The sequence below is a fragment of the Anopheles arabiensis genome, chromosome 2 (genome assembly GCF_016920715.1).
Source record: "Anopheles arabiensis isolate DONGOLA chromosome 2, AaraD3, whole genome shotgun sequence".
NCBI lineage: Eukaryota > Metazoa > Arthropoda > Insecta > Diptera > Culicidae > Anopheles > Anopheles arabiensis.
In genome coordinates, this window is record NC_053517.1 from 65,609,873 (window position 1) to 65,625,253 (window position 15,381).

Consider the following 15,381-nt stretch of genomic DNA (forward strand, 5'->3'; position numbering starts at 1 on the left):
GTTCCAACTTTATACTTCTTGATTTCAGCAACCAAAAACATGAATCGAAACATAAATATAATCAAAAGGGAAAGATACACAAGGATAGCAAAAAAAATCAAGATTGAATGTAGTTACTATATTTGTTAACATCATAATCATTACCTTTGATGAGCATTTTACAAAAATGTCACTACACCAAGCCATGCTTCGACGAATAAGCTGCATATTTTTTAGGCAACGCAAACATTTTTTTTAAGTTTGAGGATTTTTACGAAGTCATGAAAAAGTTTAAGAAACTGAATTTTTCGATATTATTGATTATCAATCATTGTAACCACTGCATGTGAAATCGAACTGAATTGATATCTAGAAGAAATGCTGATCTGGTTCTTTTAGTTATAGAAAGCAGTCCGTAGACCTTCCCAAGAATTGCGAAAATTATCGTATTAAAATCTATGGTTATTCACATAAACACAGAGCAAAACGAATCTAGACGCCATGATACGCTGACTGAAAAAGAATGACGAAGGATTGACAGATTGCATAGCATGACAGGATTTGATACGACCTTTTTTTTCTTTGGATCTAATAAAAAAAATCAATAAGGTATACGTAGTCTACATTGACTTAAGATTACTTGACAGTATTGCCAAACGAAATACTAGCCAGCGTAAGCTACCCAATTCTAGACTCGCGATCAACAATAATCCAATTGGTTGGAAGGATTCCATAAAATATTTGGGTTTATATCCAAACAAACGACTGACTTTAAAAGTCACACAAACAACCTGAGTGTCAAACACGAAAAAATTTTTAGAACTCTTTATTGTTTCCTCAATAAGAAATCAAAACTTAATTTCAAAAATAAGATATTATTGTACAAAGCATTAATACTCCCAAAAATAACGTATGCTTCACCAGTTATTTAGATTGTCATAAGTTGACACTTTTTTTTATTTAGGAGGTAAGTTAACACTTCAAAGAATTCAAAACAAATTTCTTAAGGCTATACTTAAAGTCCCGTTTAGGTACAGAACAGCTCAATTGCACATAGATTGGAATATATCTACAATATTCTCTAAATTATCATTGTTAAAATCTACATAATATGTAAAATGTTCATTTAGCACACATCCAGATCTGAGAGAAATATGCACTTAACCATCTAGATTTAAGTATAAATTCTAATTTAGGTTGTACATATTACCAAGAAATTTAGTTTGTAAGGTTTATTATTAAGTTTAGAATAGTGTTAGGTTAATTTCTTCTTTCACATTATTCTTCTTCTTCTTCTTTGGCTCAACAACCGATGTCGGTCAAGGCCTGCCTGTACCTGGCTGTGGGCTTGGCTTTCAGTGACAAATTGATTCCCCCCCATAGCAGGATAGTCAGTCCTACGTATGGCGGCACGGTCTGTTTGGGGATTGAACCCATGACGGGCATGTTGTTAAGTCGTACGAGTTGACGACTGTACTACGAGACCGGCGGTCTTTCACATTAGGGGTTTTTTTTCTAAAGCACTTTTTACCTTATAATTTCACATTCCAATTCAACTTATTAATTGTACAAACATTGTACGAACTAGTTTTGTGATTTAATAAAAATAATGTAAAATAAAGCAGAGATGTGTCAAAAATAGATTGTATAGTATGAATATTCTATGCCAGATTCAACTACTACTCATTTTGGATAATGACGAGGCCTCAATGCTGTAATAAAATGTTGTAGTTCTGTGCAGAGGTATATTAGTAATACATTCTTTACTATGTGGATAAATGTGTTAAAAAAACAATTAGAAAAGTTTTGTTGGTTTTGATCTAAATTGGGTATTACTGAAAAAACTTAGGGGAGTATCCGAAGAAAATTATCAGATGAGTTGTATACTATTTAAAGAGTAATCCGACGGAGATGATGTTCTGTCAGTCAAAACACATTTTAAAATTTGTCAAGATTTTTTAGAGATTATGATGATTAAGACAAAATGGACTGTATTTCGTACGACAAAAACATTATAAAGGTTATCAAAATCTTAAAATAAAACAAGTTATGTTAGCTTATGTTTCTGGTGTCACATTATATTATTTTCAATTTAAATACATAAAGAAATATGTCGTAGTAAAACATATAAAGAATAATTGATTTGTAATGTTTGTAGGAAATCTTTTCAAATAATTCTTAAAATATTTATAAAACGAAAATGGAGTTGAACAACAAAAAACAATATAAAAATATTAACTTGTGATGTATAAGAGAGATAAATAAAAATGACTGACGAGCGTAACATTTATTTATAGTTCAAATGATTTACGAAGTTATTATACTTGACAGTTTCATTTATTTGGTGGTTCTAGAATAAATAGCCTATGTTTTCATGATTCACGTGGTCATCATTCTGTTGCGGAGCAAAGTTTGTGAAGATTCATTAAAAATGTAACATCTTTCCGAGTCACTTTGCAATATGAAAAGCACCATCTATTGCTCGCATGATGTGTTTCTACAGTTGCCACCTATTGTACTTGCATCACAATATTTTTTCATTTGTTCATAATTTTCAAAATGATAAATATAACTGTCAAACTCAGGCCAGGCTCAGCTTTTGGCGTGTTAAAAGTCATGTGGAATAACTGAAAAAACTCTGTAAACATTAAATGTATGTCAATTTTCGTAAACTTACAAAAACTGTTCTCTTGGTTTACAGCAATATGCCTCGGCATTTAGTTCACAGCAGTGATTTATTCACTTTGACATGAGGTCGAAATCTGGAAAGAGTGTAAGTGAGACCACATAACCGATTTTCTAGCCCTGAAATTGCTTTTTGTTCCGATGTATGTTCCGTCAATCTTGGTAGCGCACTACCAGAAAAATTAACGAGATCCTTTTTGTTTGCCACCCATAAGCTTATGTAACGTAAACCTTCCTTCCGAGTGGAATGCGATTATTTTTCCATGTGATTACTCTTCAGGCATGCAGTTCAGGAAATGATGCCAGAAAAGGTTACTGTCGAAGATCGTTACTCAATCTTAGAAATGCGACCATAGCGCAATTTGGCGTAACATAAGCTTCTAAAAAGCGCTGTTTTAGATGATTAGCTATAATTGAAATATTCATGAGAGACGGTTATCTAGAATGCGAAAATCTAAAGAAGTGCGATCGATGAAGCACCAAGTTTTCTATGCTGAACACAAGTTCGAACATAGAACAGCTCATATCATGTTGAATCTGTTCTGAGGTATTACGATTTAGGATGTCTGTTAATTGCATGAAATGGCAAAGGATTCATATTTTCGAAAATAATTTATTGCCCAAAAATGGTTCAATGACATAGTGAGGTAAAATTCTGTACAGTTTCTCTATAATAATGTACAATATATCTTCATCAGGAATGCTTATTAAGGTTTTTTTAGCATATGTATTATACGTGAAAGATTTTTAAATTTTTATTTAATATTTAGGTCAGAAATGTTTTTATTCAATTGTAAATAAGAAAAAACGCTTGAATCTAAGGATTGTAAAAGAAGTAAATTATTCAGGATGCCTTGACGTATAGTGATGATAATTTTATATTCTCAATTTATTTTAAATGATAATAAACCACGGGAAAGAAAGATGACTCTTTCATTTATTCAAGTAAAGCAGGGAAGTATGGTTTAAAGAAGCGCCCAATGACAAGTAATTCGTATGAAAAAGATGAAGAGATAACAAATGCTCTAAAGGTGACACGTAATAGAGACAGCGGACCAGCGGACAAATTCATCACAATTAAGCAAAATTAAAACGGAAGCCAACGAGACAGTGCTCAATCTTGAAAGAATTTGTAAAACTCATAGCTTGAAAATTGCCATGCTACAATGTGCAAGATAGTCGAACTGCAGACGTCGCACTTTTAATAATAATAATGATAACAATTTCTTACTAGCTTAAATAAACAATTTGTTATTTGTTAAAGGAACGCCCTAACCATAAATAAAAAAATGGAAAGGTTATAGCATTTCATTTGGCATTTCATATTTGGTAGTTTAGTAAAAGGCCACTAGTGATAGTAAATTCCTCACTTGCTTAGGCAATGGAAAATTTTTTCTTCGTAAAGACAATAGTAATTATGAATGTTTTTCGATTAAGTTATAAAAAGAAAACATCAACCAGATTTTTGTTCTTGGATTTACAACGTAAGCTTTTATTTTAGCAAATTTTATGGGCATATCATACCACGAAATCTGCAAATTAGAACCGTAGGATTGTCCGAACCTATTCAAAGGTCTTCTCCAAATTTAAGCACCATGCGCCTCCATTGAACGGGTTTGTTTATCCAGAAGCATACAGGGTTTCCCAAGTCAGTTCCGAATGCAAACGATGCTATTTACTGCGTGCTAGATGTTAATCCACATAAATCTGATGATTCATTTCCATCATCAAAATTTAAAATTTCTACAGCAAGATTTTTAACACGTTTTAAGTTGTGTTGTTTAAATTGTTTAAGCAGCGGGGGCCCATTTAAGCAGGGGCGGTGCCGTGGTACAGTCGTCAACTCGAACGACTCAATAACATGCCCGTCATGGGTTCAAGCACCTAATGGACTATCCGGCTGTATGGTACTGAATAAAGTCTCGAAAGCCTGTACGTGGACATACCGGCGTAGGACGTTTACGCCAAATTGAAGAAGAAGAATAAGCATTGATTAGCTAGCATAATTGTTTGTAGCTAGCATAAGGCTTAGGAATGAATTTGAATTGTCTAATTTCATGAGCCTATTTTTTACTACTTCACGTTTTACGACAGATACGTTGTGTTGTAGTTATTAACACACAAAATGCGTCTCCACAGAACATAGGCTTTCTCATCCTGTTTCAAGCACCCACAAATCATTTTTACAGGAACCTTGCTACATCAGAAAGTTATGTGTGCGACGTGAAAGCTTTTATTATTCGATTAATTAATTTTTCTCGTTCCCAGTTTCAGAAAATACGGAAGCCAGCTGCTGTTACACTTATGAGGCAGGTATGTAGCAAAAGGCATAAATTGATATTTATTTTTTATGCGTCGTGTCAAATGAATGAATAATTTGGAATGTTGTTTGGCAAAGTGAGTGAAGCGTCCGAATGCAAGAATCGTGCTGGAAAACGAACAATCGAGAGGAAGTTGTGTGATGTTTTTAATTATTTACTTTCCTGTTTCATGTTTCCTTCCATGAAGGACAGGTGAGTAAAGGTTTATTTATTTTTACTCTGTCAATTTCGGGAACAAATTGGATTAGAGTAGAGTAGGGAAATTTTCTCGGGATGGTCAGATGCTTGGTTTGTTTCTTTTTATTTCTTTCACTGATTTGCTGATTATGTTGTACAATCGAGTAATACAAACAGTACACGGAGATGTGACGCATATGTTATATATAGTATGGTAAATTAGGTAGAAAAATCAAATTGGGTTTAGACAATAGTATGCTCTGGTATGCAGTGACTTTGTTATTTATATTTTTGTTCTAAATAATAAGAATAGTTTGTTTGCTGTGAAATAAAAATTACATAAATTTGAATTCACTGTCAGTTGAGTCAAGTTCAAGTACTAGTGATACTTATTATGTAAAAATTACTTGAGCTCATTATGTGAAAAATTAGGTTGAACTCATTTCCTGCTTTGCACATATATTTTTTTAAAATTAAAGCATCATGGCGAAGGCTTATATTTTCGGTGTATATCTTCCGTTATACGTTTTTCTTAGGGCTGTTGTGTGTGACTGTTGAGTGAAAAGGGTAAATTATGTTTGAATATTTTATGCAATACAAGAAGCTTTCCTGCTCTTCGGGACAGAGGAACTGTGGAAAGCAGTGTGTTAGGTATGTATGCTTGAAGGAAATAGGGAGTTGCAAACAATCGTCAAAGTGATGATTAGTTTTCAGGTCGTATACAATGTTGAGCATACGTATATTTTATAGTGTTGTATATTGCGTATTTCGGTGTTTTTGTATGTATATGTATTTATCTAAAGTGTGAAATAGTTTATAAAACGAAAATATTGTCTAGAAATCCATAAAAAAAATCAGCTTTTCCAATTTGTTTTTAATGTTAAATAATAAATTATTAGACTTATTTCAATACATAGTTGCAACTAATAAAGTATATACTAAATGAATAAAAGTGTTCACAATTCGTGTCTTAATATGAGCTTACGTCGTGATATATTAATCGGAACGTGACCATACAACACGCCTTTATCCATCGTTCTGTAATCAATCATCATGTGTCACTACGTTGCGCCTATATCTTCTATACTGCTACCTATCCACCTATGGTACGGTTATCTTTCAGGAAAGTTGTTTTGGAATTTATCTCTCAACTAAAGTTTTATAGGAATGTCTTTATGAATGAATGTAAGAAAAATGTTTGTAGCAGTTATACTTATAGCTATGAGTGTACTAAATTATTTTTATATCACTTACACATGCTTCAACTACTACGGTGGCGGAATATGACGATAAATATTTTTTTGAGCACCGAATTAAACGATATTTTTCCCGTTTGTTCTTTCATACATTGCCTAGATGGTTACTGTGGAAAGCAAAATCCAACACGTAGTATGGTCTATAAGCAACATCCAGGTGCCGTTAACCATTTCCGGACTTCCGGACAAAATAATGATGATAATTGATATAATGTTGAAGCTTTCGTAGAGCATGAGCTAACAACCTGGTAGTTTTGAAGGCTTCTTAAAGTATTCGATAGTAGATAGGTAAGTTGGCTAGGGAGGAACTTATCCAATTAAGGTTAAAGGAAAAAACTGACATTCCAACCGAATAGTACGAACGGTGTCCAGGTCAATATTTAATTAGGGGAAGAAAAGTGTGTTTTCTTATCAGATTCGTTATGATTGGCGATGGAACGTTGTAATAGTCGATTGATACGTGTAAAATTTCGTGCACCTAGTCGAATCTTTTGGCCAATACCATTATTTTGTACTTATTTTAGATCGATTTGTTTTGGCTTTTTAGCGTGATTTTTATAAATAAATAAATAAATTGCTTGCTTATCTTTACGCATAAAATGCGAAGAACACGAGAGTATTATTTGTTTTGGCTCAGTGTTTATCGAGATAGTAGAACATTTCGATTACAAATTGCATCTTAAGGTAACAACAACGGCTATAGTATTCCTAGCAATTCGTCATAGCTGTACCAAATATGGTTGAAAGCAAAGGTTGTAAATATTTACACCAAATATTATTTTGTGACATTCGTTTAACTCAAACCATATAAAATAAGTTAACTGCACCGAAAAAAGTATGCAAACATCATTAAATGCGACAAAATAATAGTTTAAAAACTCTGTTTTCTATCACTAGTTGTATTTATAGCCACGCTCGATTAATTGAAAAATTAATTGGGCTACTCCTTCTAAAATTTAACCATCTTATTATATTATAACTCCGTGTCAGTACACACTTAATATCTCCTGAAAATCCTTCATAACACCTGGAAACTATACCGAAGTCAGCTACCGTTTCAGCACGAGAAACAGTGGAGCGCAACTCAGAGTGGTCTGTTTGAATATTTTATGGAGTATCGTAGCCATTGCCCAATTATCTTGAAAATACACATTTTCAATAGAGTGATGGTAGACTTTGATCTGAAGTCGTTAAATAGTTCAAATTTTGCACTAAAATGATGATTTTAAGAAAAAAAACTATGGATAGTTACTTCAAAATCTCAAATTTTTCAAAGCTGTTCTTAGCAAACTGGTAAGAGATGCCATACATCTTGGCAATACATTTTTAAGAGTGCTATTTAACAACTGAAAGTGGTCAGCACGAAACTAATGAAGTACAAATGTGTTGAAATGATCACATTTGAAATTAAAAAATCCATCCGTGGTTTCAAAACGCAAATTCACTTTTTTATTGCGAAAATAAGGTTCGTTATAGCCATAATTAGTGCTATAGCCACAATTGGTACATTTACTCTACATATAACAAAAGAAATCTCTAAACAAAACAACAATTTAAAGCACAATTATATTTTAGTGAAAGGAGAGCGTGTATGTTACCGTTAAGGCCCTCCAACACCGTAAATCCGTTATTGCAGGTTGATATCATATAACAAAATGTTACACTATATGCATAATTCACTATTCAAATGAAATGCTAGATGTATCAAGGTCGATTGGGGTTGAAACATATAGCAAAACTAGCAACAAAAATCCCTAAATACGCAAATACACACGTATCCATAAATACGCAACCCATGATATTAATTCAACAACGCAACACCACGAAAATTGCATGGATTTGTCATGATGGTAATGTGAATAGGATGGTTGACACCATATATAGTGTTTGTTATTTTGCAGGTGATGGGTACCATGTTGAGGTGCAGTCATATGATAGCTGGATGATTTCGAAATCAACACGAAGATTACGCTCGTTCAGCTATGGGAATGTTCACGGGCTGAGTGCAAATAATGCGCTGTAAGCTGATTAGACACTGCAAATTAGAAACAATGTTGAACGAACCACGTACTTTAATATTGCTTGTTTAAAATGAGTACCTGTGTTGTATTTGAACAGCGGGAATAAAATGTGTAGGTTGCATTATGTAGCTGAATTTTGACAACCCAGTTACGTCGGTAAACGGGAGTTACGAAAGGTGCTTATGAAGCGCTCGTTGCTCTGTTTGGGAGTGAAAAATGTGCTCAAGGTTTACTATAGGAAGGAACGCCTATTAAAGCTTGAGCCTCAATTTGCACAGTTAAGAGTTAGAAATAAATAACAATTACTCGCCATGTAAAGAATTTTAAAGGCTGTGCATTGTAGTTGGCACTTGCACATTGGTTAAAAAGGGCATAATGGTTATGTTGAAATCATAACAGCGCTTGAAGAGTGTTGGGTGTTTGAGTGAAGTGTTTCGTCTACCACCAGTACACAATGTCATGAATTCCTTATCCAAGACTGTAAAATCAATTTATGCCTACAAGAGTTCATCATCCTCTTTCTCTTTTCTGAGCATCATCAGCAAGATGCCACTCTTGAGACAATGGTTGCTGTATGTTAGCTTGTGTGTTTTGCGGGGAAATAGGTTGGACTTAGTTGCATTTCATGAAATCCATTGTTTGGTCGAATGAAGGCAAGATGAAGCAGCTATGAACCATGTCACCAAACAGCTAGGATCAAGGATCAACACAGCAAGAGATTTTGACTGATGGATGTTCTATGCTTTAGCTCCTCGTTTGGGTTGTAACAAACCTTAACTGATCCCATGGGGATGAAACAATTCTAACCGGATTGCCAAAAGATTTCTATCCAAACATTCACTTATTCATTATCATTCTTCAACGAGTTGCAACCGTTAGGACATGAAACCAGAGTATATGGATTGTTTTTGTTGTTCATATCTGTATGGGATCATGCAACCACAGCATAGTAGTGTAAGTTTTTATCATCTTGAACACACAGAATCCACTCCATCTTCATCCCCAGGCGACAGTAGTTGAAGCACATGTGAATCCTTTTTACGGCTACCCACTTTGCAGTGAGTGTCTTTTTCTGTACACCATCCACAATACCATTCTTGCATCAGCTAGTAGCAGACGAGGCTGGTTGCTTGTTAGATCTTTGATTCCGTCGCGTTTATCCTGGGATGAGCTGCATCACTGTTTGGTGGAAATAGTGAGCCACATTGCAGAAAAAAAGAAACGCTGCTCGTTGCTGTAGTCTGACAAAAGGGAAAGAAGCAACCGAGGCAAATCCAATCTTTGGCTGTTGGAGTGCTGGATTACCGAGTGGAATTTGAGTGGCGTCGGATAAAGCCGAAGCTTCAGGAGCTTTGAGCATATTGACAGCTGCAGTGAAATTGATTCCTATTTTTGGGAGCGTTCGTATCGTGTCCCGCTAAACAGTGTCAGGTGATGCGTATGTCCTGTAGGTAACACCGATCTGATTGGCAGGCGAAATGCAAACTCATTCGAGCTTCGCTAGTGACCGTACCAAACCCTACTAGAGCCTGGCACGTAGTTTGCAAATGGTATGGATAGCATTATCATTCAATTTCAGGGACCGTTGAGGTGCGATGTTTGCTGAAGGTATAACATGTTTGTTCGTCTGCTGATAAACAAACTCATCAAAGAGTGAACATGCAAAAACCGAGGAAGGAGTGTTTGGTTAATCGACGGCTCTTGTATGTAACATTTTAGTTTTTGTTGAGAATGTATTTTAATGACAGCATATTGTTGGTTGAACCCTGTTGAACATTCATGATACGTTTGAATAAAGCGGCCTCTCTCACCAGGCCAATGTTTTACTTCTTCTATTTGGCGTAACGTCCTGCGTGGACATACCGGCCTATACAGTCTTTTGAGACTTAATTCATTACCACGCAGCCGGATAGTCAATCCTTGCTACGGGGGCACGGTCCATTCTAGGCTTGAACCAATATGTTACAATGTATCATAAAACATAATTGGTTTCCAAGAAATATTTAAAAAAATTAAAATATAATAGTTATTTGGATTTTTGTTAAGCCATTTTTATACTTTACTACCATGTGGAAGATGGTTTTACATGTAAGTACTTATTTGATAAATTAAATGCACTATAAATATGTTCTACTCAATGATTAATATTCAGATTGAGCCAAATTATCTTAATTTAAGGCTGATTGAAGGGGAATTTTGTGTATACTCTCGCGGGATCAATTAGTCCGATTTTAATTTACTCCCGAAAATGTCTGATGTCATTAGCTTACCAATGAATCCCGGATGCTACAGGTTTTTGTATTGGAGAGCTAAACGAGATGAAATTCGCTGTACTGTTTCGTTTTAATGGTCTTATTCGTAAGCAAAAAAAGAGCAAGCAGTCTCTTCTCTTGCCTTTTGCTCATGATTTTTACTGACTCTTGCGATAGCTGTTTGTGGCAAACCATGATAATTTTGTGCTAAACATAAATCCAGGCACGATACGTAGGCGCAAATGAGGTGCAAAAACACCCCTCAGAATACGAAAACGAAAGTGTGGGAGAGAAAGTTGCGAATAAGATTTGCTGATGTTCGTTGAAAAATGTTACGTACACCGGGAAAAATAAAGAACCATGGATTGCAAACGGTAGGATCAGATCTTTCTGAGGTTTTTAAGGGCTTATTCGAATTTTACGAATCTTGCGAATGTCTGTCGATCTTTCTCTATTCGTCTATCTGCCTTAACGAGTGTCCGAAGAAGTTTGGTGAGAATTTTGAAATGGTGAAGCAAAGTGGGAAACTATTTATCATTCGGGAGTTGCAACCATTTGATGAGAGTATTGAATAGCTTGATATCCAAATTACGACTCTTAGATATTGGGAATATCAAGGTTCCCTGTCAGGAGGAACATTTTTCATGCCAAACAACCAATTTCAGACACAAGTTATTTCTTCTGTGCGAATGTGCAAATGAGGTAAATATAACCTACAAAAGAAGTTGACTCGAGAAGCCTATTTCTCGTGATACCACAGGCTTTTGTGGATAAATTAGCACATAGCGAATGAGACTTATGAAAATACGGTGGATTAGCATCTAAAACCACTAACACGAAGAAGGCACTTAGTTGCACAACATGGCCGCGGGTACATTGAGATATATTTGTCTCTTCTATTCTCTCGATTACACGATGAACGTCTTAAAAGAAAACTATTGAACGTGCCTAAACTTTCGTTGCTGAAAGTCGGTAAGCCTTAAGATTATGGAAAGGAAAGATAAAATAGAAAGTAATCATTTCCAGCTCACTGGACAGGCTTGCTAATTAACGCAAACGCAGAGACGTGGTCGATGGAGACGATGCGAATCCTAAGTCCACTTTTGCTGTACTGAACAAATTAACGATAATGATAACGGATGTTCATTAAGGCAACAGAAGAGCTCTGCTTTATCCTAGAGATGGTATTTTTTTCTACTGACTGCCAATAAACATATAGAATTGTGACAAATTATATCGTTGAGTGTTGTTCAAATCTGTTCTATAGAATGTCCAACAAAAAAAAAACAAATTAAAGTGTTTCTAGAGCTTTGAATCTGATTAAAAAGTATGCAAACCGAGTAGAACGAGTGAAGTCCACTGCTAATGTGAAGCTGTTCTTGTTTATAGTAATAAATAAACAATACATAAATTCACTTTAACATGAATACATACATCCTGAGACCTTTTGATGTTTTGATTTGATTGATTTGAAAAATTGCTCATTCCATAAACTTTTTTATTCCTTTCAAAAAAACTCGTTAAGCAGCATTAGGCATGTAAAAAAGCGATACTTCAAATAAAAACTTAATTTTCATAACTAAGCAAAAATTATAAACTAATTGTAAATAGGTCATGGTTATGATGGTTATGCATGAAAAAAGCATGATTATAACAACACAAATAACAGTTAATAACGATCATATCGATAAAATAGGCTAGAAATGTAAAAAAATAAATAAATAAATAATAAAGCAAATAAGTTGCATATGGATCTGCTTTAACCCGTGTCATTACACTTGTGTTATGATAATGGACCAAACACAGATGATTAAATATACTTTCAACCGAGTATGCCCGCCATTAGTATAAATACACAGGGAGGAAATACTCTGAATACAGAAGTCTGTCAATACAAGATGTATTAAAAATACGACTGAACCCGTAATAATGTTAATTTAAATAAATAAACAAATGAATCCAAACATAAAACTTAAAAAAAAAACAATGAAAAAATAAAAACATTATTTTTTTAAAGTTTAGTTACTGTGCCGTAACTAAGAGCTATTCGAATTGGTTGTATAGTTTGTACATAGAGGGAACAAAAATAAAAAGACCAATGTTAACGAATCAGTGTGAGGGACGTTAACCCGTTCGTCGGAAGTAACAAATAAGAAAGTTATCTGATGGTAAACGAATCAGAGGATAACGGAGCAGTGGCTTGGATACCGAAACCTGCATGAACACACACGTATAACTTGTGTAGTAAAGTTTGATATGGGGTTTGAAAACAGAAAAGGTAGTAGCGGTGGTAAATTTGGTTTCTTCATCTCGATGGTTTGAGGTGGTTAGTTTCGTCATTGTATGCTGGTTTTAAGCCCAGATCGATAAAGCAGTAGTCTTGCTGAGCACAGACGGGCAAGCGCTGACAAAGGTAATTTAAAACCAGCAGTGTAGAACGATACAGCGTGTCTAATTTAATGAATTGATCCTACCTTTATCGATGGAGAATACTGTCCACGTTGACAGGAATCGATGGAGCTGGTTGGCAGCCCTAGTTGCAATGCAATTTGTTTAGTGTAGGGCAACAACGCCACTGGTGCCCACTTGCCTCGTCGGTACGTTCGTTTATTCGTTATATTTCGTTTGTTCGTTCGTTTCAAAGTTCAGAAAACATTAAACGCTCTGACCTAACATACACTATCGCTTCACATCCGGCCTCGTTAGAATTGAATGCCCGGGAAAGGTAACAACAACATACGAAGAGCTATGCCGCTGCTTTAGAAGTTAGAGTGAGAAAATAAATCAAGAATGAACTTATAAGAATGAGAAAGAGAATATAAAATGACGCCTGATGAAACACGGAACAGGACAACGAAGTTACGCTATGTTTCGGAATGTCTTTTCAGCTCAGCAAAATTGTGAGACACTAGGCTATCATAATGGTTTTCCCCATTAGATTGGACCACGTAAAATTATTACACAAACTGTTCGATTATATTCTATTTTGGCTGAATTCGCACCAACACTCTCTGTAATTTAAGAAATAAAGCTAAAACTTTTTGAAATTACACCAAACGATGGAAAATTTCCCGGTATGTCGTACACTTTTCACCAGAGATCAAACACAAACTGAGCAAAGCATCTTTAGTTGCTGTGTGTTTGTGAAAAAGAGGGTGCGACGTAGATATCGATGTGTATAAAGAGAGACAGAAATACACAAAACGTGCGAAGTAGAAAAGGGTAGAAGAATAGTATACATTTGTGCGAGAGGAAAAGTCTCTGAGAGAGTCACTCTCCCAGGTTTTTTCAACGCATCATGGCCGGTACTGTGAAGCCAACAAGAGGCCCAGCAGGATGCTCTCGTATGTCCTATCTCACGATATCGACAACGATTTGCTGCTCAAGTTAGTGATAACGACCATGCGCCTGCCCTGTAAGTTATGCAAGAGAATGTAATCGTATACGGAAAGTAGTCGGAAGGTGAAGTGGCACTCGTTGCGATGGTTACCGCATCACATGGGAGAGCTAAAGAGAATATATGTGTCGTGAGAGTGTAATCAAAGCTTTTTGAAGTATCTGAATGCAACCCCGCTCATGTGTTGAGTTCATTGGAAAATAAAATATGAAAAATTATTCGGAACTTTGTGCACAAATGGTAATGATTTTAATTTTAACCTAAAGTGAAAAACACTTACCAAGATGGCTACTTTCGTACACGAATGTGCATCATTTTATCCCATGTTGAAAATTAGTTTCCTCCTGCAATGAAAGATCGATAGCGATAGCATGTTAAGTGAAGTTCATTACCATGCCCTACATTGCGGTAATGCAATACAGATCGTTGAATATTGCTAATGATGCTAATTGGCGAGTAAGGTACGAGAGCATGTTTTATTTTCCCGGCAAATGAAAGACACATTTGGTGAAGCGGAAACACCGGAAGACACGCGCCAAACCATGCTGCTGGCAGAGCTGTGGAGCAGAGAATGCTTCGCTTGGGTTTTATGCCTGGCGCCTGCGTGTTGTATGTGTCATTCGTTGTACAGGTTGACATATCGCTACCATTCGCTTATGTTTTGTTTGGGGGTTTGGTAACAAAACAATGCATAGAAACACAGACCGAGTGTGGGAAACAAAACCCACATAAACATGAAGAAACTTGTAACGACATTGAAAAGCTAGATCAAGCATAACGTTACTGGCAACGGTTGAAAATGCACAACGGCTGAACCAAACAAATCCCGCGAGCACACCAGAAATAGCGACTGCTCGCATAAACTATCATTCAATTTCGCGGCGCTCGCGTGCGTAAAGAGAACCGTGCTTTGCGCGAGAAGGCAGCGGGAACTTATTGCATATCGAAGCTGCATGTTGTTCGGTTCCTTTTTTCTCGCTACATTATTTACATCAAACTGTCTCAAGAGTACAATTTTACGACGCTGTAAAACGATGAATGCTGATTTCCTTCACGGAAAGCTGGAGCGGCTGGAATCAGCTGAGTGGTGATAAAAAATCGTTACCATATAGCGCTTTGGGGATTGCGATGGAATGGCGAGACCATTGATATTTATTGCCTTCTGCACATTGTTAAATAGTTTGGTATGGTCGTGAGCTGATTAGACGACGATAGCATTATCACCTGCATGGGTGAAGGAAATATTAAAAGGTTCGTATTGTTACTGTTCACATTTTATTTTTGCATCATACC

The 15,381-nt window shown here is 35.7% G+C and overlaps 1 protein-coding gene across 6 annotated transcripts in view; it reads right to left on the reverse strand.

Moving 5' to 3' along the window:
* LOC120898634 overlaps positions 1-15,381 on the reverse strand; it is a 66,417-nt gene that overhangs the window by 38,231 nt on the left and 12,805 nt on the right. For 2 of the 6 annotated variants that reach the window (XM_040304736.1, XM_040304735.1), the window contains exon 2: positions 14,369-14,432. The gene's annotated coding sequence lies outside the window, so the exon portion shown is untranslated. Of the gene's footprint in view, positions 1-13,165; positions 13,449-13,742; positions 13,837-14,368; positions 14,433-15,381 lie in introns of those variants that run through there. The other 4 variants (XM_040304737.1, XM_040304738.1, XM_040304740.1 and 1 more) reach the window with 4 other exon arrangements.